The sequence below is a fragment of the Rutidosis leptorrhynchoides genome, chromosome 8 (genome assembly GCF_046630445.1).
Source record: "Rutidosis leptorrhynchoides isolate AG116_Rl617_1_P2 chromosome 8, CSIRO_AGI_Rlap_v1, whole genome shotgun sequence".
NCBI lineage: Eukaryota > Viridiplantae > Streptophyta > Magnoliopsida > Asterales > Asteraceae > Rutidosis > Rutidosis leptorrhynchoides.
In genome coordinates this window covers 199661036-199687269 of record NC_092340.1, presented here as the reverse complement: position 1 = coordinate 199687269, position 26234 = coordinate 199661036, and positions in this window count along the sequence as shown.

Genomic DNA, 26234 nt, shown 5'->3' with positions numbered 1-26234 from the left:
AACACAGAATCACAAGTGATTGGCAATACAGAATCACAAGTGATCGGCAACACAGAATCACAAGTGATTTGCAGTACAGAATCACAAGTGATTGGCAGTACAGAATGCAGAATCACAAGTGATTTTGGCCAAAATGACAAACCACCCAAAATCGAAAATTTTACATTCTACTTCATGCATGTTCATAGAATGCAAAATTATAGTGGGTTTAATAACCATCTCGAAGCATATTTCAACAACTTCGGCTCTAGATACCATTGTTGGGATTTTAACAAGTTCAAAATATACTTAAACCATTTTAAGAATTAAGAAAGCGGAAGCATGTTAATTACCAATTTTAGTCTTGTTAAACTTTAACCAATTAAAGTTAAATCCCAATTAGGATCAAGTTGTGAAACATACTTACAAACAAAAGGAAGATAAGAAATGTACCTCCTCAAATTAATTGAGGGTTTAGATTTCTAACAAGATGATGTTGAAGATGATGAAGAAATTGCTTCTAACTTGAAGCCTCAAGAGAGCTATACCCATAAGCTTTAAACTACCAACACCACCCCTTTCTTGGTTAGGATTTTTGACACTAGATGAACTAATTAACAAGCTCAAAACCTCTCTCCTTTTGTTGAATAATTCGGCCAGCACAAATGGGAAGAGAGAAAGAGAGTTTAAAACTAGTTCTTGACAGAAAATGAGTCAAACTTACTTGGTTAAAGATAATACTTGCATGCCTTAAGGAATGTGTCTATTGAAAAGCACAAAATGAGCATGGGTGGTCTTTTCTTGGTCCATTAAAACCGCCACCCCATGTTCCTTTTATTTAAAATTGGTTGATTTTATAAAACATGTTATAAATGTTATAAATGTCTTGATATGATATGTTACTTGTGCTTTTATAGTCTTGATATGGTATGTTACTTGTGCTTTTATAAATCATATACAAGTTATAACACAAAAGTATTTATTTAAACCCATAAATAAATAATTCCTTTAGAAATAAATTAACCAAATAACTTGACTCAAGTGATAATATTTTAGAAAACCAATTTTCCAAAGTTCAAGTGTCGCGTATTTATTTAACGATCCAATTTTTAAGATAAATACATATAAGTTGTCGGTTAGCTTGTTATTGGGTATGACCCAACTTGGATCATAACATATTAGCCACATTAATTTAATATGTCTCTCGGGCATACGAAAAACCATCAATATGTTACTTTACATATATCCCGTGATTTCATGTCGACACCCACTTATTAATTATCAAATCAATCATTGATAAAATCATTCATGTATCAACTGTTATCTTTATTTTGATTCAAATTCTATTTTTACTCAACATCCATATCTCCATGAAACTCATCTTCAACTTGAGACTTGCTAACTTTATTCAATCATAACCGTAAACCACCTGCAACTTTGCTACATCTAACTCATCTTGTGTTGGTTGTTTTTCAACTAGAATAAAGGCCACCACAACACCATCATCGAACCCTCATCAAGATCACCACATATGCCAAATTGATACTGCTAAATCTTCGTATCTATTTGTAAACCCTACGAAACCATCATCACAACAAAACCATCACATCAACGTCCCCAATTACTACTACCACCTCATCTCTTGATTTGATCACCAACCATGGAACCACTTCCAACTTCAATTGTGCTTCCTCATTCTTCTTTTCTATTCACCAACCGAAACAAACCCCAAGATGGGGCATGGCTGTACACCACCATAATCAACCATTCAAACTCAGTCCAAGAATAAAGCATGACTGCTACAAGCTCGAGTTCTGTTGTTTCTCTTTACGAAGCTTAACCACCACAGTCCCTATATTCTCCACAACATCACCATCTTCTTCATTCATCACCCCCACCATGAGACACCTCGTGATTTCTATCTTTGCAGCCTATCTCAACCGCCACCAATGACTTAAAACCATAACCATCACCTGCAAATTCAATCGTTTTATTTTTGTTTCTGTTCGAAGCTTGTAACAGTAAAAGATAATGATTATCGATGTTAACTACTACTTCTATCTATCTGTTTTATTTCTTCCCTGCCACTGCTGCACCCCGTTTCTTTCCTGCTACTGCTACACACCTGCTTTCTGTTTTACAGGAACAGCTGCAGCTGCAGCATCTGTTATATTTGTTTCACTCAAGGACAACACACATCCGCCACCTATAAACGCCACACAAAAACTCCACATAATATAATGATAGGATAATGATAACGAATGTATTGTGAGGGAGAAACGAGGTTGAAGAAGTTCATTGTTAAATAAGGATTCTGTGATTGAGATGATGATGGCGCTTAATAATGTAAGAATCCGATGATGTATAAAATATTAACAAATGATGATGATGGGTCCTAGCTTAGAATTTTGTCAATATCGAATGAATGGGATATTAAATTACAAATCATCATTTATCTCCTAAACAAATAATGCAAGTGGGTCTTGTTACAATGAAATGGCTGACAAAAGGGAATCACATATATTGACAAGGTACTAGTGGCACACTCATATTCAACTACTGCATTTATTTATTTATCTCTTTTTGGTTTTCGGTTGAGCTTCTCATGGGAATAGAACAGACCACAAAAATTCTAGTAGGTTTATTAGATTTACTAAATGGGTTGCATATATTTAACATATTGGGCTGCTGCTGGGCCAGGTAGAATTCTATTCGATCTTTGCTTTTGGGCTGCTCGCTGGTTCCCATCTTTAAGTTCTATCTCGTTCTCTGTTAAATCAATGATGAGGTGATGATATGTATATTGAAGATGAGGATATATGAAGGTGATAAACCCTACCTTTCTAATAAATGCTACAAATTCTGTTTCCATTTGATCACTAATGGTGTATCCTATCGTGTACACGCATAAAGGCACAATATTCGCATGAAAATAGCATCAGGAATACTGAGAACAATGGTTTTGTGAAACTATCCGTCAAGCGTTCTCCGCTGTGAAGGCTGTTTCCGTCATGCATAAGCCCTGAAGGCCGCCTACCACTTAAGCCCTGGACGGAGAGCACCACGTTCAGCGTAAACTTTGGATCGCGAATAACAGAACGTATTATCATCTGACACGTGTCCCCGAACAATCCGGTGGATCTGTCACTATAAATAGACCCCTTGGGTCGTCATTTTATTCATTCAAACATTCTGACAACTTGTGAGCAGAGACTTCACCTTTCTCTCTCACACAGTACTTTCTCTCACTAGAAGTCGTCTGGCTAACAGCTAAACGCTAAACGGACAACAGATTGATTAAGCCACCCCGCAGATTTCCAGATCTGTGTACCGGGTCTGCAGGGATTATTTCCTAAGGGTAAACATCAATTGGCAACACTCCCCCACCTTTAGCTAGATCACTTCTAGTGTCGTGCTAACACACTAAGCCTTACCTCATAAGGAAATAGGTGTTAACAATGGCGCCATCCACTAATGCAAAGAACACGCGAAACGGAAAAGGAACAAAAACAAATGAAGCTCCATTCATAAATGTACTTGAAGCAGTCAACAATACATTAACTGAAGACATGATAACTGTAGAAGATGTACCTATTCTGCCACCGGACGGTATGATTGAAGAAACATTTGCTAAAACTGCAGAAAGACTTAAGCGTTTGGCAACTAATTCAGAGAAAAGGCCAGTAATCGAAGAAGCCACAACCAAAAGTGCAGAAAGGCTTCCAAATCTTGTTACTAATCCAGAGAGGCGACCATTGATGCAACCACGGCGATGTCCATCATTTATACCATTTCGACGGATGGCGGATGGCAAAGACAAGCAAATCATGAAAAAGCAATCTATATCAAAGTACAGGTTATCCAGACTACTTGACAAGCTGGGCAGTCTTATTGATGACTCTGAGGATAATAATGACTTGAGCTATATTAATAATGATTCTGACGATGAAATTGACAAAGATGAGTTCATGTTCGAGAAGCAGGCAGTATTGCTTTTAAATGACATCCTTAAGCAGACGGCTCCGGCAAAGTATAAGCAACGCTTAGCGCAGCCCGCTGTCCGTGCTGTGGCTGTGGATAATTTTTTCGCTTTAATCACTGGAGAACAAGCTACAAAATCACCAGCTATGACAGAATTCACTCAATGTTTTATTGATCGAATTGCTAACTATCCGTTACCTAGAAATCTTGGCATACTGGTAATTGGAGTTTCTGACGGTACAATGGATCCCGAAGATTTTTTTACTATGTTTGAGGGTGCGATGAGGTTACAGCATTGGGATGATGAGGTAGCTTGTCATATGTTTCCAATGGTGTTGCAGAAAATGGCAAGGGAATGGTTTGCAAGCTTACCGTTGCAGCGACCCGAACTTTTCCATGTTTATATATATTAATTGAGATTGATATTTACATGATTATATGTTTCCAACATGTTAAGCAATCAAACTTGTTAAGACTTGATTAATTGAAATATGTTTCATATAGACAATTGACCACCCAAGTTGACCGGTGATTCACGAACGTTAAAACTTGTAAAAACTATATGATGACATATATATGGATATATATATAGTTAACATGATACTATGATAAGTAAACATATCATTAAGTATATTAACAATGAACTACATATGTAAAAACAAGACTACTAACTTAATGATTTTTAAACGAGACATATATGTAACGATTATCGTTGTAAAGACATTTAATGTATATATATCATATTAAGAGATATTCATACATGATAATATCATGATAATATAATAATTTAAAATCTCATTTGATATTATAAACATTGGGTTAACAACATTTAACAAGATCGTTAACCTAAAGGTTTCAACACAACACTTACATGTAACGACTAACGATGACTTAACGACTCAGTTAAAATGTATATACATGTAGTGTTTTAATATGTATTTATACACTTTTGAAAGACTTCAATACACTTATCAAAATACTTCTACTTAACAAAAATGCTTACAATTACATCCTCATTCAGTTTCATCAACAATTCTACTCGTATGCATCCGTATTCGTACTCATACAATACACAGCTTTTAGATGTATGTACTATTGGTATATACACTCCAATGATCAGCTCTTAGCAGCCCATGTGAGTCACCTAACACATGTGGGAACCATCATTTGGCAACTAGCATGAAATATCTCATAAAATTACAAAAATATGAGTAATCATTCATGACTTATTTACATGAAAATAAAATTACATATCCTTTATATCTAATCCATACACCAACGACCAAAAACACCTACAAACACTTTCATTCTTCAATTTTCTTCATCTAATTGATCTCTCTCAAGTTCTATCTTCAAGTTCTAAGTGTTCTTCATATATTCTACAAGTTCTAGTTACATAAAATCAAGAATACTTTCAAGTTTGCTAGCTCACTTCCAATCTTGTAAGGTGATCATCCAACATCAAGAAATCTTTGTTTCTTACAGTAGGTTATCATTCTAATACAAGATAATAATCATATTCAAACTTTGGTTCAATTTCTATAACTATAACAATCTTATTTCAAGTGATGATCTTACTTGAACTTGTTTTCGTGTCATGATTCTACTTCAAGAACTTCGAGCCATCCAAGAATCCGTTGAAGCTAGATCCATTTTTCTCTTTTCCAGTAGGTTTATCCAAGGAACTTAAGGTAGTAATGATGTTCATAACATCATTCGATTCATACATATAAAGCTATCTTATTCGAAGGTTTAAACTTGTAATCACTAGAACATAGTTTAGTTAATTCTAAACTTGTTCGCAAACAAAAGCTAATCCTTCTAACTTGACTTTTAAAATCAACTAAACACATATTCTATATATATATATGATATGCTAACTTAATGATTTAAAACCTGGAAACACAAAAAACACCGTAAAACCGGATTTACGCCGTCGTAGTAAAACCGCGGGCTGTTTTGGGTTAGTTAATTAAAAACTATGATAAACTTTGATTTAAAAGTTGTTATTCTGAGAAAATAATTTTTATTATGAACATGAAACTATATCCAAAAATTATGGTTAAACTCAAAGTGGAAGTATGTTTTCTAAAATGGTCATCTAGACGTCGTTCTTTCGACTGAAATGACTACCTTTACAAAAACGACATGTAACTTATTTTTCCGACTATAAACCTATACTTTTTCTGTTTAGATTCATAAAATAGAGTTCAATATGAAACCATAGCAATTTGATTCACTCAAAACGGATTTAAAACGAAGAAGTTATGGGTAAAACAAGATTGGATAATTTTTCTCATTTTAGCTACGTGAAAATTGGTAACAAATCTATTCCAACCATAACTTAATCAACTTGTATTGTATATTATGTAATCTTGAGATGCCATAGACACGTATACAATGTTTCGACCTATCATGTCGATACATCTATATATATTTCGGAACAACCATAGACACTCTATATGTGAATGTTGGAGTTAGCTATACAGGGTTGAGGTTGATTCCAAAATATATATAGTTTGAGTTGTGATCAATACTAAGATACGTATACACTGGGTCGTGGATTGATTCAAGATAATATTTATCGATTTATTTCTGTACATCTAACTGTGGATAACTAGTTGTAGGTTACTAACGAGGACAGCTGACTTAATAAACTTAAAACATCAAAATATATTAAAAGTGTTGTAAATATATTTTGGACATACTTTGATATATATGTATATATTGTTATAGGTTCGTGAATCAACCAGTGGCCAAGTCTTACTTCCCGACGAAGTAAAAATCTGTGAAAGTGAGTTATAGTCCCACTTTTAAAATCTAATATTTTTGGGATGAGAATATATGCAGGTTTTATAAATGATTTACAAAATAGACACAAGTACGTAAAACTACATTCTATGGTTGAATTATCGAAATCGAATATGCCCCTTTTTATTAAGTCTGGTAATCTAAGAATTAGGGAACAGACACCCTAATTGACGCGAATCCTAAAGATAGATCTATTGGGCCTAACAAACCCCATCCAAAGTACCGGATGCTTTAGTACTTCGAAATTTATATCATATCCGAAGGGTGTCCCGGAATGATTGGGATATTCTTATATATGCATCTTGTTAATATCGGTTACCAGGTGTTCACCATATGAATGATTTTTTATCTCTATGTATGGGATGTGTATTGAAATATGAAATCTTGTGGTCTATTATTATGATTTGATATATATAGGTTAAACCTATAACTCACCAACATTTTTGTTGACATTTTAAGCATGTTTATTCTCAGGTGATTATTAAGAGCTTCCACTGTCGCATACTTAAATAAGGACGAGATTTGGAGTCCATGCTTGTATGATATTGTGTAAAAACTGCATTCAAGAAACTTATTTTGTTGTAACATATTTGTATTGTAAACCATTATGTAATGGTCGTGTGTAAACAGGATATTTTAGATTATCATTATTTGATAATCTACGTAAAGCTTTTTAAACCTTTATTGATGAAATAAAGGTTATGGTTTGTTTTAAAATGAATGCAGTCTTTGAAAAATGTCTCATATAGAGGTTAAAACCTCGCAACGAAATCAATTAATATGGAACATTTTTAATCAATAAGAACGGGACATTTCAGTTGGTATCCGAGCGTTGGTCTTAGAGAACCAGAATTTTGCATTAGTGTGTCTTATCGAGTTTGTTAGGATGCATTAGTGAGTCTGGACTTCGACCGTTTTTACTTGAAAAATGATTGCTTAACAAATTTTGTTGGAAACTATATATTTTTAACATGTGAATATTATGTGATATATTAATCTCTTAACGCGTTTGATATTATGTGATAGATGTCTACCTCTAGAACAAGTCCCATTGACTCACCTAATAATAATGAAGAGTCAAATGTAAATTGGAATGATTCGTGGACTGATTCACAAGTTCCCGAAGAGGAACCGGAAGAAGAGTCGGAACCGGAAGAAGAATCGGAACCGGAAGAAGAATCGGAACCGGATGAAGAAATAGAACCGGTGGGGGAAATAATAAAACGGTTAAGTAAAAGAAAATCCTCAACCAACCGACCAAGGTTAATTATGGTCAATGGTGTTTCCGCCAAGGAAGCAAAATATTGGGAGGATTACCAATTCTCCGATGAATCGGATTCCGACGAGAATTCTGATGATGTTATAGAAATTACCCCAACTGAATTTAAAAAGGCAAAAGAAAATAATAAGGGAAAGGGCATAAAAATAGAGAAATCTAATTCCAACCCCGATGAACTTTATATGTATCGTCAACCCCCGAAGTCCTTAAGTTGTAACAATGACCCGGGAACCTCTAAACCACCAGGTTTTTCTAAACCAATGTGGAAAATGACGGCTCGTATTAGGGGAACATCATATATCCCTAGAAACTTGGCAAAACGAACCAAAACTGAAGAAGAAGAAACAAGCGAGTCGGAATAAGATAGTTGTATTCGTGTGGTGTAATATATGTAATATAGTGTGCTTATGCTTTATGATATATGTAAAAATTGCTTGTATTAATAAGTAATTTTTTTTTTTTTGAATCTAACTCTTGTCTATTTTACAGTATAAAAACACAAAATGGATAGACAACCCAATATTTTAAGAGACCTACCCGGAGACATGATTGATGAAATCTTGTCTAGAGTCGGTCAGAATTTTCGGCACAACTATTTAAGGCGAGATCAGTTTGTAAGACATTCGAAGAACGTTCCAAGAATTCCTTGGTTTATAAAAGGCTTTCGTTCGAAAGATGGGGGATATCACATTGGGAAATCCATAAGTTACGATGTGTTTACTTTGACGCATATATTGCGGGGAACTCAAATGCTATTTTACGCAATGGGTTAAGAAATTATTTTGACTCAATATATCCGAATATTGGACTTCGTGATTTAGAAAAAGCGGCTAACATGCAACATAAAGAAGCATGTTATGCTTACGGATTAGTAATGTTCGCTTCTCACCAAAGTGAGAACAAGAACATCGGGCTACAACTATTAAACAAAACGTTCCCACAAGTGACGGAGTCGGTAATTGGGGTAAGAAATGAGGTTTTTAGATTGTTACGGGACTGTTGGACATTACGTAACCCTCGTCCCTTTGACGACATTACAACACGCTGTCTTATCAACGGCCATAACGGTTATGTTCCACAAGACCAAGGATGGGAAGTAATCCTAGTAAAACCAGAATGCATGACTTGTTTCTGGACGTATAAATTACGTGTCTTTATTGCCTTTGCTGAACGACTTGGGTACTAGCTAGAATTATCTTCACAACCATCTTGTATCAAATTTATTGTATGCTATATGTAAAATAAGCGGTATTGTAAGTTTGTAAAATATTGTGTAAAAGTTTGAACGCGAAATATTATTATAATCAGTTTTTCATATAGAATTGTAGTAGTTGAATTGTATATTAGCTACTAAGTATGAACTTAACGGGTAGGTACTACCCGAATTTAAACTTATAAAACGCTAATATGAAGAAAAAGCTTTTATAAATGAGTTCATATTATGCTACGAAATACTATTAACTACTCTTAATATTCTGTATGATTAACTTGTTCCATTTGACTATTTTGAAGGAAATGGCACCGACTACTCGACACACCGTGAATATGAATGAAGAGGAATTCCGTACTTTTCTAGCTTCAAACATAGCCGAAGTACAGGCTGCGCTACATACCAACAATAACCTTGGATCTAGCAGTACAGGAAATCGTGTAGGATGCAACTACAAAGAATTCACTGCCTGCAAACCTTTGGAATTTGATGGAATCGAAGGACCGATCGGATTGAAACGGTGGACCGAGAAGGTTGAATCGGTGTTTGGCATAAGTAAGTGTAGTGAAGAGGACAAAGTGAAGTACGCTACGCATACCTTCATAGGTTCTGCGTTAACATGGTGGAATACCTATCTAGAGCAAGTGGAACAAGATGATGCATACGCACTACCGTGGTCAGCATTCAAGCACTTGATGAACGAGAAGTACCGTCCCAGAACCGAGGTCAATAAGCTCAAGACAGAACTTAGAGGGTTACGAACCCAAGGATTTGATATTACCACGTACGAAAGACGATTCACAGAATTGTGCCTATTGTGTCCGGGAGCGTTCGAAGATGAGGAAGAGAAGATCGACGCGTTTGTGAAAGGATTACCGGAAAGAATCCAAGAAGATATAAGTTCACACGAGCCCGCCTCCATACAACAGGCATGTAGAATGGCTCACAAACTAGTGAACCAGATTGAAGAAAGAATTAAAGAACAGACTGCTGAAGAGGCCAATGTGAAGCAAGTCAAAAGAAAGTGGGAGGAAAACGGTGATAACAATCACCAATGCAACAACAACAGCAATTACAATAATAATCGCAACAATTATCCTAAGAACAACAACAACAACAACAACAACAACAACAACAACAACAACAACAACAACAACAGCAACTACAACAATCATCCCAACAACAATAACAACCGCAACAACAACAACAATCAGAAGCAGCTATGCCAAAGGTGTGAAAAGTATCACTCGGGGTTCTGCACCAAATTTTGCAACAAGTGTAAAAGAAATGGTCATAGCGCGGTGAAGTGTGAGGTCTACGGACCAGGGGTTAATAGAACGAAAGGAACAAATGGTGTCGGAACGAGTAATGGCGGAGCAAGTAGTGTCGGAGCAAGTTATGCCAATGTAGTTTGTTATAAATGTGGAAAACCTGGCCACATTATTAGAAATTGCCCGAACCAGGAGAACACGAATGGACAAGGCCGCGGAAGAGTTTTCAATATTAATGCGGCAGAGGCACTGGAAGACCCGGAGCTTGTTACGGGTACGTTTCTTATTGACAATAAATCTGCTTACGTTTTATTTGATTCAGGTGCGGATAGAAGCTATATGAGTAGAGATTTTTGTGCTAAATTAAGTTGTCCATTGACGCCTTTGGATAGTAAATTTTTACTCGGATTAGCAAATGGTAAATTAATTTCAGCAGATAATATATGTCGGAATCGAGAAATTAAACTGGTTAGCGAAACATTTAAGATTGATTTGATACCAGTAGAGTTAGGGAGTTTTGATGTGATAATCGGTATGGACTGGTTGAAAGAAGTGAAAGCAGAGATCGTTTGTTACAAAAATGCAATTCGCATTATACGAGAAAAAGGAAAACCCTTAATGGTGTACGGAGAAAAGAGCAACACGAAGCTACATCTTATTAGTAATTTGAAGGCACAAAAACTAATAAGAAAAGGTTGCTATGCTGTTCTAGCACACGTCGAGAAAGTACAAACTGAAGAAAAGAGCATCAATGATGTTCCCATTGCAAAAGAATTTCCCGATGTATTTCCGAAAGAATTACCGGGATTACCCCCACATCGATCCGTTGAATTTCAAATAGATCTTGTACCAGGAGCTGCACCAATAGCTCGTGCTCCTTACAGACTCACACCCAGCGAGATGAAAGAACTGCAAAGACAATTACAAGAACTTTTAGAGCATGGTTTCGTTCGACCAAGCACATCACCGTGGGGAGCTCCTGTTTTGTTTGTCAAGAAGAAAGATGGTACATTCAGGTTGTGTATCGACTACCGAGAGTTGAACAAACTTACCATCAAGAACCGCTACCCACTATCGAGAATCAACGACTTATTTGATCAACTACAAGGCTCGTCTGTTTATTCAAAGATTGACTTATGTTCCTGGTATCATCAAATGCGGGTGAAAGAAGATGATATTCCAAAGACTGCTTTCAGAACACGTTACGGTCATTACGAGTTTATGGTCATGCCGTTTGGTTTTACTAATGGACCAGCTGTGTTCATGGACCTTATGAACCGAGTGTGTGGACCATACCTTGACAAGTTTGTCATTGTTTTCATTGATGACATACTTATTTACTCAAAGAATGACCAAGAACACGATGAACATTTGAGAAAGGTGTTAGAAGTATTGAGGGAGGAAGAATTGTACGCTAAGTTTTCAAAGTGTGCATTTTGGTGGGAAGAAGTTCAATTCCTCGGTCACATAGTGAACAAAGAAGGTATTAAGGTGGATCCGGCAAAGATAGAAACTGTTGAAAAGTGGGAAACCGCGAAAACTCCGAAACACATACGCCAGTTTTTAGGACTAGCTGGTTACTACAGAAGGTTCATCCAAGACTTTTCCAGAATAGCAAAACCCTTGACTGCATTAACGCATAAAGGGAAGAAATTTGAATGGAATGATGAACAAGAGAAAGCGTTTCAGTTATTGAAGAAAAAGCTAACTACGGCACCTATATTGTCATTGCCTGAAGGGAATGATGATATTGTGATTTATTGTGACGCATCAAAGCAAGGTCTCGGTTGTGTATTAATGCAACGAACGAAGGTGATTGCTTATGCGTCTAGACAATTGAAGATTCACGAACAAAATTATACGACGCATGATTTGGAATTAGGCGCGGTTGTTTTTGCATTAAAGACTTGGAGGCACTACTTATATGGGGTCAAAAGTATTATATATACCGACCACAAAAGTCTTCAACACATATTTAATCAAAAACAACTGAATATGAGGCAGCGTAGGTGGATTGAATTATTGAATGATTACGACTTTGAGATTCGTTACCACCCGGGGAAGGCAAATGTGGTAGCCGATGCCTTGAGCAGGAAGGACAGAGAACCCATTCGAGTAAAATCTATGAATATAATGATTCATAATAACCTTACTACTCAAATAAAGGAGGCGCAACAAGGAGCTTTAAAAGAGGGAAATTTAAAGGATGAAATACCCAAAGGATCGGAGAAGCATCTTAATATTCGGGAAGACGAAACCCGGTATAGGGCTGAAAGGATTTGGGTACCAAAATTTGGAGATATGAGAGAAATGGTACTTAGAGAAGCTCATAAAACCAGATACTCAATACATCCTGGAACGGGGAAGATGTACAAGGATCTCAAGAAACATTTTTGGTGGTCGGGTATGAAAGCCGATGTTGCTAAATACGTAGGAGAATGTTTGACGTGTTCTAAGGTCAAAGCTGAGCATCAGAAACCATCAGGTCTACTTCAACAATCCGAAATCCCGGAATGGAAATGGGAAAACATTACCATGGATTTCATCACTAAATTGCCAAGGACTGCAAGTGGTTTTGATACTATTTGGGTAATAGTTGATCGTCTCACCAAATCAGCACATTTCCTGCCAATAAGAGAAGATGACAAGATGGAGAAGTTAGCACGACTGTATTTGAAGGAAGTCGTCTCCAGACATGGAATACCAATCTCTATTATCTCTGATAGGGATGGCAGATTTATTTCAAGATTCCGGCAGACATTACAGCAAGCATTAGGAACTCGTCGAGACATGAGTACTTCCTATCATCCACAAACTGATGGGCAGAGTGAAAGGACGATACAAACGCTTGAAGACATGCTACGAGCATGTGTTATTGATTTTGGAAACAGTTGGGATCGACATCTACCGTTAGCAGAATTTTCCTACAACAACAGCTACCATTCAAGCTGAGATGGCGCCGTTTAAAGCACTTTATGGTAGAAAGTGCAGGTCTCCGATTTGTTGGAGTGAAGTGGGGGATAGACAGATTACGGGTCCAGAGATTATACAAGAAACTACCGAGAAGATCATCCAAATTCAACAACGGTTGAAAACCGCCCAAAGTTAACAAAAGAGCTACGCTGACATTAAAAGAAAAGATATAGAATTTGAAATTGGAGAGATGGTCATGCTTAAAGTTGCACCTTGGAAAGGCGTTGTTCGATTTGGTAAACGAGGGAAATTAAATCCAAGGTATATTGGACCATTCAAGATTATTGATCGTGTCGGACCAGTAGCTTACCGACTTGAGTTACCTCAACAACTCGTGGGTGTACATAACACTTTCCACGTCTCAAATTTGAAGAAATGTTTTGCTAAAGAAGATCTCACTATTCCGTTAGATGAAATCCAAATCAACGAAAAACTTCAATTCATCGAAGAACCCGTCGAAATAATGGATCGTGAGGTTAAAAGACTTAAGCAAAACAAGATACCAATTGTTAAGGTTCGATGGAATGCTCGTAGAGGACCCGAGTTCACCTGGGAGCGTGAAGATCAGATGAAGAAGAAATACCCGCATCTATTTCCAGAAGATTCGTCAACACCTTCAACAGCTTAAAATTTCGGGACGAAATTTATTTAACGGGTAGGTACTGTAGTGACCCGAACTTTTCCATGTTTATATATATTAATTGAGATTGATATTTACATGATTAAATGTTTCCAACATGTTAAGCAATCAAACTTGTTAAGACTTGATTAATTGAAATATGTTTCATATAGACAATTGACCACCCAAGTTGACCGGTGATTCACGAACGTTAAAACGTGTAAAAACTATATGATGACATATATATGGATATATATATAGTTAACATGATACTACGATAAGTAAACATATCATTAAGTATATTAACAATGAACTACATATGTAAAAATAAGACTACTAACTTAATGATTTTTAAACGAGACATAAATGTAACGATTATCGTTGTAAAGACATTTAATGTATATATATCATATTAAGAGATATTCATACATGATAATACCATGATAATATAATAATTTAAAATCTCATTTGATATTATAAACATTGGGTTAACAACATTTAACAAGATCGTTAACCTAAAGGTTTCAAAACAACACTTACATGTAACGACTAACGATGACTTAACGACTCAGTTAAAATGTATATACATGTAGTGTTTTAATATGTATTTATACACTTTTGAAAGACTTCAATACACTTATCAAAATACTTCTACTTAACAAAAATACTTACAATCACATCCTCGTTCAGTTTCATCAACAATTCTACTCGTATGCACCCGTATTCATACTCGTACAATACACATCTTTTAGATGTATGTACTTTTGGTATATACACTCCAATGATCAGCTCTTAGAAGCCTATGTGAGTCACCTAACATATGTGGGAACCATCATTTGGCAACTAGCATGAAATATCTCATAAAATTACAAAAATATGAGTAATCATTCATGACTTATTTACATGAAAACAAAATTACATATCCTTTATATCTAATCCATACACCAACGACCAAAAACACCTATAAACACTTTCATTCTTCAATTTTCTTCATCTAATTGATCTCTCTCAAGTTCTATCTTCAAGTTCTAAGTGTTCTTCATATATTCTACAAGTTCTAGTTACATAAAATCAAGAATACTTTCAAGTTTGCTAGCTCACTTCCAATCTTGTAAGGTGATCATCCAACCTCAAGAAATCTTTGTTTCTTACTGTAGGTTATCATTCTAATACAAGGTAATAATCATATTCAAACTTTGGTTCAATTTCTATAACTATAACAATCTTATTTCAAGTGATGATCTTACTTGAACTTGTTTTCGTGTCATGATTCTGCTTCAAGAACTTCGAGCCCTCCAAGGATCCGTTGAAGCTAGATCTATTTTTCTCTTTTCTAGTATCTTTATCCAAGGAACTTAAGGTAGTAATGATGTTCATAACATCATTCGATTCATACATATAAAGCTATCTTATTCGAAGGTTTAAACTTGTAATCACTAGAACATAGTTTAGTTAATTCTAAACTTGTTCGCAAACAAAAGTTAATCCTTCTAACTTGACTTTTAAAATCAACTAAACACATGTTCTATATCTATATGATATGCTAACTTAATGATTTAAAACATGGAAACACGAAAAACACCGTAAAACCGGATTTACGCCGTCGTAGTAACACCGCGGGCTGTTTTGGGTTAGTTAATTAAAAACTATGATAAACTTTGATTTAAAAGTTGTTATTCTGAGAAAATGATTTTTATTATGAACATGAAACTATATCCAAAAATTATGGTTAAACTCAAAGTGGAAGTATGTTTTCTAAAATGGTCATCTAGACGTCGTTCTTTCGACTGAAATGACTACCTTTACAAAAATGACATGTAACTTATTTTTCTGACAATAAACCTATACTTTTTCTGTTTAGATTCATAAAATAGAGTTCAATATGAAACCATAGCAATTTGATTCACTCAAAACGGATTTAAAACGAAGAAGTTATGGGTAAAACAAGATTGGATAATTTTTCTCATTTTAGCTACGTGAAAATTGGTAACAAATCTATTCCAACCATAACTTAATCAACTTGTATTGTATATTATGTAATCTTGAGATGCCATAGACACGTATACAATGTTTCAACCTATCATGTCGACACATCTATATATATTTCAGAAAAACCATAGACACTCTATATGTGAATGTTGGAGTTAGCTATATAGGGTTGAGGTTGATTCCAAAATATATATAGTTTGAGTTGTGATCAATACTGAGATACGTATACACTGGGTCGTGGATTGATTCAAGATAATATTTATCGATTTATTTCTGTACATCTAACTGTGGACAACTAGTTGTAGGTTACTAACGAGGACAGCTGACTTAATAAACTTAAAACATCAAAATATATTAAAAGTGTTGTAAATATATTTTGAACATACTTTGATATATATATGTATATATTGTTATAGGTTCATGAATCAACCAGTGGCCAAGTCTTACTTCCTGACGAAGTAAAAATCTGTGAAAGTGAGTTATAGTCCCACTTTTAAAATCTAATATTTTTGGGATGAGAATACATGCAGGTTTTATAAATGATTTACAAAATAGACACAAGTACGTGAAACTACATTATATGGTTGAATTATCGAAATCGAATATGCCCCTTTTTATTAAGTCTGGTAATCTAAGAATTAGGGAACAGACACCCTAATTGACGCGAATCCTAAAGATAGATCTGTTGGGCCTAACAAACCCCATCCAAAGTACCGGATGCTTTAGTACTTCGAAATTTATATCATATCCGAAGGGTGTCCCGGAATGATGGGGATATTCTTATATATGCATCTTGTTAATGTCGGTTACCAGGTGTTCACCATATGAATGATTTTTATCTCTATGTATGGGATGTTTATTAAAATATGAAATCTTGTGGTCTATTATTATGATTTGATATATATAGGTTAAACCTATAACTCACCAACATTTTTGTTGACGTTTTAAGCATGTTTATTCTCAGGTGATTATTAAGAGCTTCCGCTGTCGCATACTTAAATAAGGACGAGATTTGGAGTCCATGCTTGTATGATATTGTGTAAAAACTGCATTCAAGAAACTTATTTTGTTGTAACATATTTGTATTGTAAACCATTATGTAATGGTCGTGTGTAAACAGGATATTTTAGATTATCATTATTTGATAGTCTACGTAAAGCTTTTTAAACCTTTATTGATGAAATAAAGGTTATGGTTTGTTTTAAAATGAATGCAGTCTTTGAAAAACGTCTCATATAGAGGTCAAAACCTCGCAACGAAATCAATTAATATGGAACGTTTTTAATCAATAAGAACGGGACATTTCAACCGTCGAGGAGTATTACACGTTATTTGGATCTTCGTGTGAAGTTTGTTATGCAATATCAAAATCTTCGTAGCTGCACTTTGACACATCTTGATGCACATGAGATAACGATGCATCATAATGAGTCCTTAAGTAATTTCATGAAGCGATACACGCTTGAAGTACAAAAGATACCTGATTGTATAGAGTCGCAGCTAGTGTCCGGTTTCATTTTCTATTTGGATCAGCCAAGGTTTAGTGCACTTGTTCATACATTAAGGTATGACTTGCCAAAAAATCTGCATCAGGCATTGGAAGTTGCACAAAAATATGTTCGAGCTGGTGAGCAAGGACTAAGCAAGTTTGATGGAAGCAACAGTAGCAAACTGCACAACGGAGGGCGGTACTTTGACAGAAATCAGAGGAGGAATGACAATTCCAATGGTGGATAGAGAGGCAACAATCATCCCAATGATTTTCATCATAACAGAAGGCCAATAGAGAGGTATCCGTTGATAATGGCGCTGACTAAAACTGCAAAAGACATTCTTTTCACTGAGCCAATCCGGACTACTTTCAATCCTCCAGCACCTATGGAGGAAAGAGAGGGTCCAAAAAGTGAACTATGGTGTGACTTTCATGAGGCATGGGGTCATGATACAGATAATTGTAAATCTCTGATGAGAGAAATCATCGCAAAGATTAAAGCAGGAGAGTTAAACCACTTGTTGCCGGGAAAACAATATAGGAGAAATGATCCTCGCAGGAAATTTGGATATCAAAAGAATGATGGTGGAAGAGGTCGTCGAGGTGAGAACCGAAGAAGGGAAGAGCATGGTGGATGAGATAACAGAAACCAGTACGGAGACCGGATCACGGAGCATGAGCCAACTCCAGATGTTGTAATCAAAATGGTGTGGTTGAATGGAAGTCACTATGAGGGCGGTGAGTAGTCGGATAACAATGCTGATAGCTGGAGATATGCTCCAATTATTTTTCAACCAATTCAAAATTGGGCCTTGTCCATTCAGCCAGTGGTTATTTCAGCAGAAATTACAAACAAGTTCATCATTCATATCTATACGGATATCGGTAGTGAAGCTGATATCATTTATTGGCATTGTTTGAAGAATTTTCCAAAGCATGTGTAGGATAGAGCTAGGCGGACGAGTTTGAGGGTTTCAGGATTGACGGGAGCACCGGTGAATGCCATGGAGCGAATTCGTTTGGAGGTTGTTATGGGAACATTCCCATTACTAAGAACTGAAACAATCGATTTCACTATTTTGGATGGCCATTCTCGATTCAATGTCCTTTTTGGAAGGACAGCGTTGGCTAAATTTGGAGCAATTACATCAACTGCTCATGCAGAAATCAGATTCCCAACTCCTAATGGAGTAGCTGCCATACATTCACAGTATGTGGCACCAACTAGGGAACGTTCCACATTTGCAAATTTGCCAGACGGCAGAAAAAATCAGAGAAGGCGTAATCGGTTGTTCAGAGAGGATGAAGTTCAGGAATTTTTCATACCATGATCAAACTTTCAAGCCGAACAGCGTTGGGCGCTTGGCGTGTGAAGACCAGTTTGTTTGCATTTTCTGAAGAGCAAAGTTTATCAATTTACTGTAAACCATTGTGGTTATTTTACAGTGCCTATGTTAACAATTGCATACATTAAAACGTTCATGATGTACTAATTAGGCTTGATCCACCTAAATTCATCATAAATTGTTTATGTACTGCACAGTATTGATCAATAAAATTTTATATTTTTCTTATGCAAAGTGCTGCCTGTGACAAATGTAAAACATTGCATTTATATCCTGCCCACAGAAGGAGAGTATTTTTATACCTACGATGGCGGAAGCTTTTGTGCCGGCCATCAAAAGGCACAAGGGATCGGATAGAAAACGTTAAAGTTTTACTAGAACGCACCGAGGCAAAATACAAAAACCAGATACTTGTCAAGACAAACATTATAAAAAACTTACTTCACATAACGAAAGAAGTTTCAATATTTTATGAAGATAAAAGTATTTCCCAATTCTTCCTCATATGCTTTATGACGGAAGGCGTATGGCGGACAGGTTACTAATTCATAACCACTCTTCAAAAACACTTCATATTCCTCATTAATTTAATGACGAAAAGCATATAGTGGCCTTCAAAGGTCCTATTAACCATTTGAAAGTATAATATTAATAAAGTGAAATTTCAAAATTTCATATGTTATTAATTCAGTAGAAATTAATAATGCAAGGCATTTACATACGAATTACTTCAAGCACTTTTCAATGTGATTTAATAAAATAATCTGTGTTCAATTGTACATAGAAGATTTCTTGTATGCTTAAGTGTGTAATAGATTTGTTTTATACAAGAAACGTCAAAAACTTTGGTGCAAGCATACAAACAAACATAATCATAAAAATAGCATATGTTTATGGCATCAAAAGCATCAAAGATTATTACAAGTATTGTTCGTCAATAGTTACAAAATGTATGCAAACTCTACACCAAGCACATCCTGAGCAGATGATTCTTCTCTGCTGCACACCTCATCATAAACGTTAATCTTAAGGCTTGTCAGTTTGTCTCTTGCCTCATTAACCCTCTCCAAAGTTCCGGAGTGCATCAAGTTAGCAATAGCAGGAGGGAGAGGCTGGTTTGGGGCAAGATGCTTGGTAATTTTATCTGTAACATCAGAAATGGAATGAGTAATCATGGCATCAACATAATCATTATAAGGATTCCCAACAAGTTGAGATCCAAGAACCTTAGCTATTATGTCCGGTATCCCTTTCTTCAGTTGAGCAAAATTACCTTCCCCTGCCTCCACCCGCCGGAGTAGTTCAGTAGCCTTCTCCTTCTCAGCGTTCAGCTCTAATTTACAGGCATTCAGTTGACTCTCCAACTCACTAGCCTTCAGCTTCTCTTCCTCAGCCTTCTTCTTCTCAGCTTCAACCATTCTCTCTTTCTCCTCTCGCAAAACCACAGAAACATCTTGAGCACCCTTTAGCTCAGCCTCTTTAGCTTTCAAAGCATCTTGAGCACTTTTTAGCTCAGTTTCTTTAGCCTTTAGCGTATTCTAAACATCAGATAACGCACATTCAGCATCCATAGCTCTTTTTCGAGCATTTGTACCTTCAGCCCTTTCAGAACGGGCTATATCCAGAATAGACTCTTAATGTGTCTGCAGTTGCAGAGTGGCTTTCAGATGGCACATCAGTAACACCGCAACAGCATTAGTTGATTGCCTAAGTTGTTGAGAGCTGAGAGCAGCGAAGTAGGGGTTTCGCTTAGGAGGAGCACAACCCTGTAATAGAAGAATGTTATGGTCAATATCAATAATTCATATGCAAGCACGTGCATACAAATTGTTTTTTCATTTATACCTGAGGAAGTGTAGTGAAATCTGCACACTTAGTAGCAGGGTTATCAATAAACGCCTGCAGGGCGGTCAGATGAGTAGGAATTGATGGCTCTTGAACGTTTGATGATGTGACCGGAGGAATGGTGGTGCTGGGGGGTATAGAATGATAGGAGGTGTCATCTTCCGACCTCCTCTCATGGAATTCAGCTTCATCAATAGAGTAAAGTTCTGCTCAGGAGTTTTCAAAACTTTATCTCCTTGACTTTCAAGATTCTCCTCTGGCCTCCGCTCACCACTTTCAGTAGCTTTTTCTTGGTTATCATCAGAATCTGCTAAAATTACTAACATAAACAAATTAGCATTATGAACAAATATAACAATTATAAGCAAAGATATGTGCAGTATCAAGAAAGGGCAAAGTGGGCATACTTCTTCTACATTTCAGCTTTGGGCTCTCCTCAGTGCTTTTTGCCCTCTTAGAGCCTATGCTCTTCTTGCGTGTCTTTTTGACCGGAGGAGGAGTGGGAGCGTTTCACCGGTAATGTCTACTGAGCCTGTTGTTTGCTGCTTAGTAGTGGTGTCCTTCGCTGTCTGCTCAGAATATGTCCGTTCAGATTCGGACTCACTATCAGAACTGCCACCACTGCTTTCTTCACCCTTTTCAGCAGCAGCAGTAGCAGCAGCCTCAGCTGCAACCCTCTCTGCCTCTAGCTCGGCAGTCATTTTTTCACGGGCTATGATAACCACATCATCCTCAAGATCGAGGGATAACAGAGCAAAATGAACAAGCATTTCGGTATTTGCTGAAAAAAATAAACAAAGGCAAAAAATAGCAATATGAGCAACAATAACATGAAGTAGACAGACATTTATGTATATTAGGATGATCATATCACATCTTACCCTTGTTTTTCTGACGAAGTACTGGCACAGAAGTAGTTGGCCATTCCTGGCTTACTCTGCACAACACAAGAATCCCCTCATACTTTTCATATGATCTGGGCAGAAGATAGAGATCTTTTAAATGATCCACTATTTGTTTCTCTACATCGGATATCTTCACACCCTTTCCCACGCCAGGATCTAAAGGTTTCCATTTCCGAACAACGGAATACTCTTCTGGAATTACTGTCTCATCAACAAAGAAAAATGGACTCTTCCAGTCTTTCAAGTTTGACACTTTATTCGTACCAACAAAATGTTCATTTCTTTTATTGTCAATAGTAAGCTAACACTGGCTAATCGTGTGAATTCTAAATAGAGATATAAAAACTTTAATGCGAGGCTTAATATTGACAGCATTGCGGTACATTTCAAATAGGATAATTTTTTGGAGGCCATGAAGATGCATTTGGCTAAGGTAGGCCTTATAATATCTAAGGATGCGGAGGAGAAAATTAGTTAGTGGAACACGGAGATTGCCGTGAGTAATTTTTAAAGCATATAAAGAAATTTTTCCAGCAGGAGGATCGTTGGCAGTTTGCCTATTTGTAGGAAGAATAGGGTTGAATTGATTAAGATGGTGAAAAGCAATCTTCAAGCCGTCCAGATGGCTCGCCGTTAATGATGATGCCATTGTGCTAACCTCTGGCAGATCAATGGTTTTTGGAGAAGAAACCTCAACGTGTTCTTGGCCAGTACTCGGTGCAGAAGCCATGGTAATAAAGTAAAAAGATAATAACAAGAAAGAAATAGCAGTAAGATGAAGTATAACTGACCTTGGAAGATGATAAACCTTAAAGAGTTGAAAGATGAAGAATGTGATGAAGATTTGGGGAAGAAATATGCTTTTTGGATATGGGCAAGGTAAAAAAGTGAAGGTAAAAGGGTTATGACGGTTTATATAGGAGTTCATCGATGCAATTTTTATGGACACGATTGTGACACGTGTACGGGCACGTTTAAACGTGGGGAATGAAATAACACTTTTTACAGCTGGAGGCGCGTGGAGATTCTCAACCATTTATAATTAATCATCATAGCGTTAGTAAATTTCGTCTGCAATTAATGCCTGTAACGTTTTTCCCGTTGCAAGTGACAAATGTGAAGACTAGTTTGGCATGCGTTAGCAGGAGTTTAACAACTTAATCCTTTTTCAAATGATTAAGTCATTAAACTGTGGGGGACTTAATGGTGTATCCTATCGTATACATGCATAAAGGCACAATATTCGCATGAAAATAGCATCAGGAACACTGAGAACAATGGTTTTGTGAAACTGTCCGTCAAGCGTTCTCCGCTGTGAAGGCTGTTTCCGTCATGCATAAGCCCTGAACGCCACCTAGCACTTAAGCCCTGGACGGAGAGCGCCACGTTCAGCGTAAACTTTGGATCATGAATAACAGAACGTATTATCATCTAACACGTGTCCTCGAACAATCCGGTAGATCTGTCACTATAAATAGACCCTTTGGGTCGTCATTTTATTCAATCAGACATTCTGACAACTTGTGAGCAGAGACTTCACCTTTCTCTCTCACACAGTACTTTCTCTCACTAGAAGTCGTCCGGCTAACAGCTAAACGCTAAACAGACAACAGATTGATTAAGCCACCGCACAGATTTCCAGATATGTGTACCGGGTCTGCAGGGATTATTTCCCAAGGGTAAACATCAATCGACAACACTCCCCCACCATTAGCTAGATCACTTCTTGTGTCGTGCTAACACACTAAGCCTTACCTCATAAGGAAATAGGTGTTAACAATCACTAAACTAAACACCATCATCATGATTCAATTCTACTTCTAGACACTCGCTTCTGATTCTGGTTACAGTTTAAAAACCACCACCACCAGACTGATTGTGATTTAGTCGAGCTCCAAACATCAAAACCCATTTAGTATTGATTTTCAATTTTCTTGTTGAACACCACAATCACCATCAAAATCACTCGCGTATCACTATTATTAACCTCCTGTTACTTCATAATCACGATTGCTACTTACTGTATATATTTTTTTTTAAATAAAGAAGGAGATGAATAGTGGCAGTCGTGAAGGATGTTGATAATTTGATATAAAAACGATTAATACGGATCATGATATTAATAGTTTAGGATAATGATGATGAAAACAAGATGTCGTGATGTTGATGTTATAGTGAAGATGAAGGCCATCATTTGATGATGATGATGATGGTTTCGTCAAGATAATGGTTACGAAAATGATTACGATGGTTGTACATGAAATAATGAATGATGTTCGACGATAGAGTATGATGATCAAGATTTTGATCGTGATTATGGATGATGATAGTTTCGATTGTTTATGATAATAGTGATGAGGAGGATGATGGGTTAAATGAATGATTGATGAGGATGATAAGATCATAAGTAATATGATAAATGATGATAGCGATATTAGGTAACGATTATGATATATGACGAGATAATCATTGAGTGATAATGTTAGAAGTTATGGTAATTACAAATGATAACGTACGAGGATGATGATAGTGATTATGTTAATATGATAATGAAGAAGATTATGATGAATGATGATTATGTTATTTATGAGATGATGGTGATAATAAGTATAATGATGTTTAAGTTAAGATGATGATGAAGATATTATGGTATGCTAATAATGGATCAAAAGAAATTAAGTATGGTTATTATCGGGAAAATATGAAATAGAGGAGTGGTTATGGTGTTATCGGGTTAGCGGGACGTGAACCCCGGACTTGGACATTTTTTTAAGAACTACTTCTTTGAGGTAGTTTACTTATAACTCTTTATTATTATTATTATTATTATTATTATTATTATTATTATTATTATTATTATTATTATTATTATTATTATTATTTTTATTTTTATTATTATTATTATTATTATTATTATTATTATTATTATTATTATTATTATTATTATTATTATTATTTTAACAAATAAACGATATATAAATATATACAAAAATATATTTAATACACATAACATAACAAAATTTATATTTTTATTTTTATATATATAATGAATATTAAAAACATATATGATATTAATATAAAAATGATATAACTAATAAATTTATATATATATATATATATATATATATATATATATATATATATATATATATATAAATTTTCTTTCGATTACAATTATGTGTGTTAATATATAAATAAATGATATAGGTTCGTGAATCCGAGGCCAATCCTGCATTGTTCAGTATCGTCGTACGAATATTTTTACTACAAAATATTGTATCATGAGTTTCATTAGTCCCTTTTTAAATGCTTTTGCAATATATATTTTTGGGACTGAGAATACATGTGCTTTTATAAATGTTTTACGAAATAGACACAAGTAATCGAAACTACATTATATGGTTGAATGATCGAAGCCGAATATGCCCATTTTGCTTGGTAGCCTAAGAATTAGTAAACCGATCTACTAATTGACGCGAATCCTTAAGATAGATCTATTGGGCCTTACGAACCCCATCCAAAGTTCCGGATGCTTTAGTACTTCGAATTCATTTTTATCATGTCCGAAGGATTTCCCGGAATGATAGGGGATATTCTTATATGCATCTTGTTAATGTCAATTATAGTTGGATATATTATGAAATGATATGCAAGCCGTCAACTTTCGATGAAATGAAAGTTTGTCTTTTAAAATCGAATGCAATGTTTGTAAAATGTATCATATAGAGGTCAAGTACCTAGCGATATAACAAAATGTAATGTATTCGTCCAGATGGATTAGGACGGGTCTCTACATCTTAACCCAGTTTTCCTGCCACATCTGTGGATGATATTGGTTCTGGTAGTAAGCCCAGTGATGTCTCTGAATTGGCTTTAATTGAATCCTTTGTTGTCTTTCAAACCATTAAAAGAAAGATGAAAAGAAAAATGGAGAGGCATCAGAAGACACAACATGACTTAAATGATGCCTTCAATACTAGATTTGAGGCCTATGCTGCAAGAAAAAGACATAGAATTGAGCATAGGAGAAGCCTCAATCGTGAAAAGCTTGAAATTCACAATGAACTGCTCAGCATAAATCAATACAAAAAGGATGCTTTAAAAAGAAATGCTAAGTTCATGGTGAAGTATGATAGAAACAAGGCAAAGCTATATGCTGAGCGAGTAGAGAGAATCAAAAAGATGACACCTGAAGAGATGCAAAGGTACTTGGATTCTAACAGGTCAGGTGGAGAAAGAGCTGATGTGTTTATGAAATGGCTGGATGGTATGATGAAAACTAGCCAATCTTTACAACCTGCATCCTCTGCTCAGCCAGCTCCACCACAACAGCCAGTAGAGATCATCAACCTTGATAATGAAGAAGAGAAACCAGTAGAGACAGATCTATCTGCTGCTGAGGGGGAGTATCTTGCAATAACTCCCCTACTGCCACCACAAGAACCAGTATCAATACAAGAACCACCAGCTAAACCCAAGCCTATTGATAAACAAAGGATAAAATATGCCCATAGGGACAACCAGCCCCTAAGGA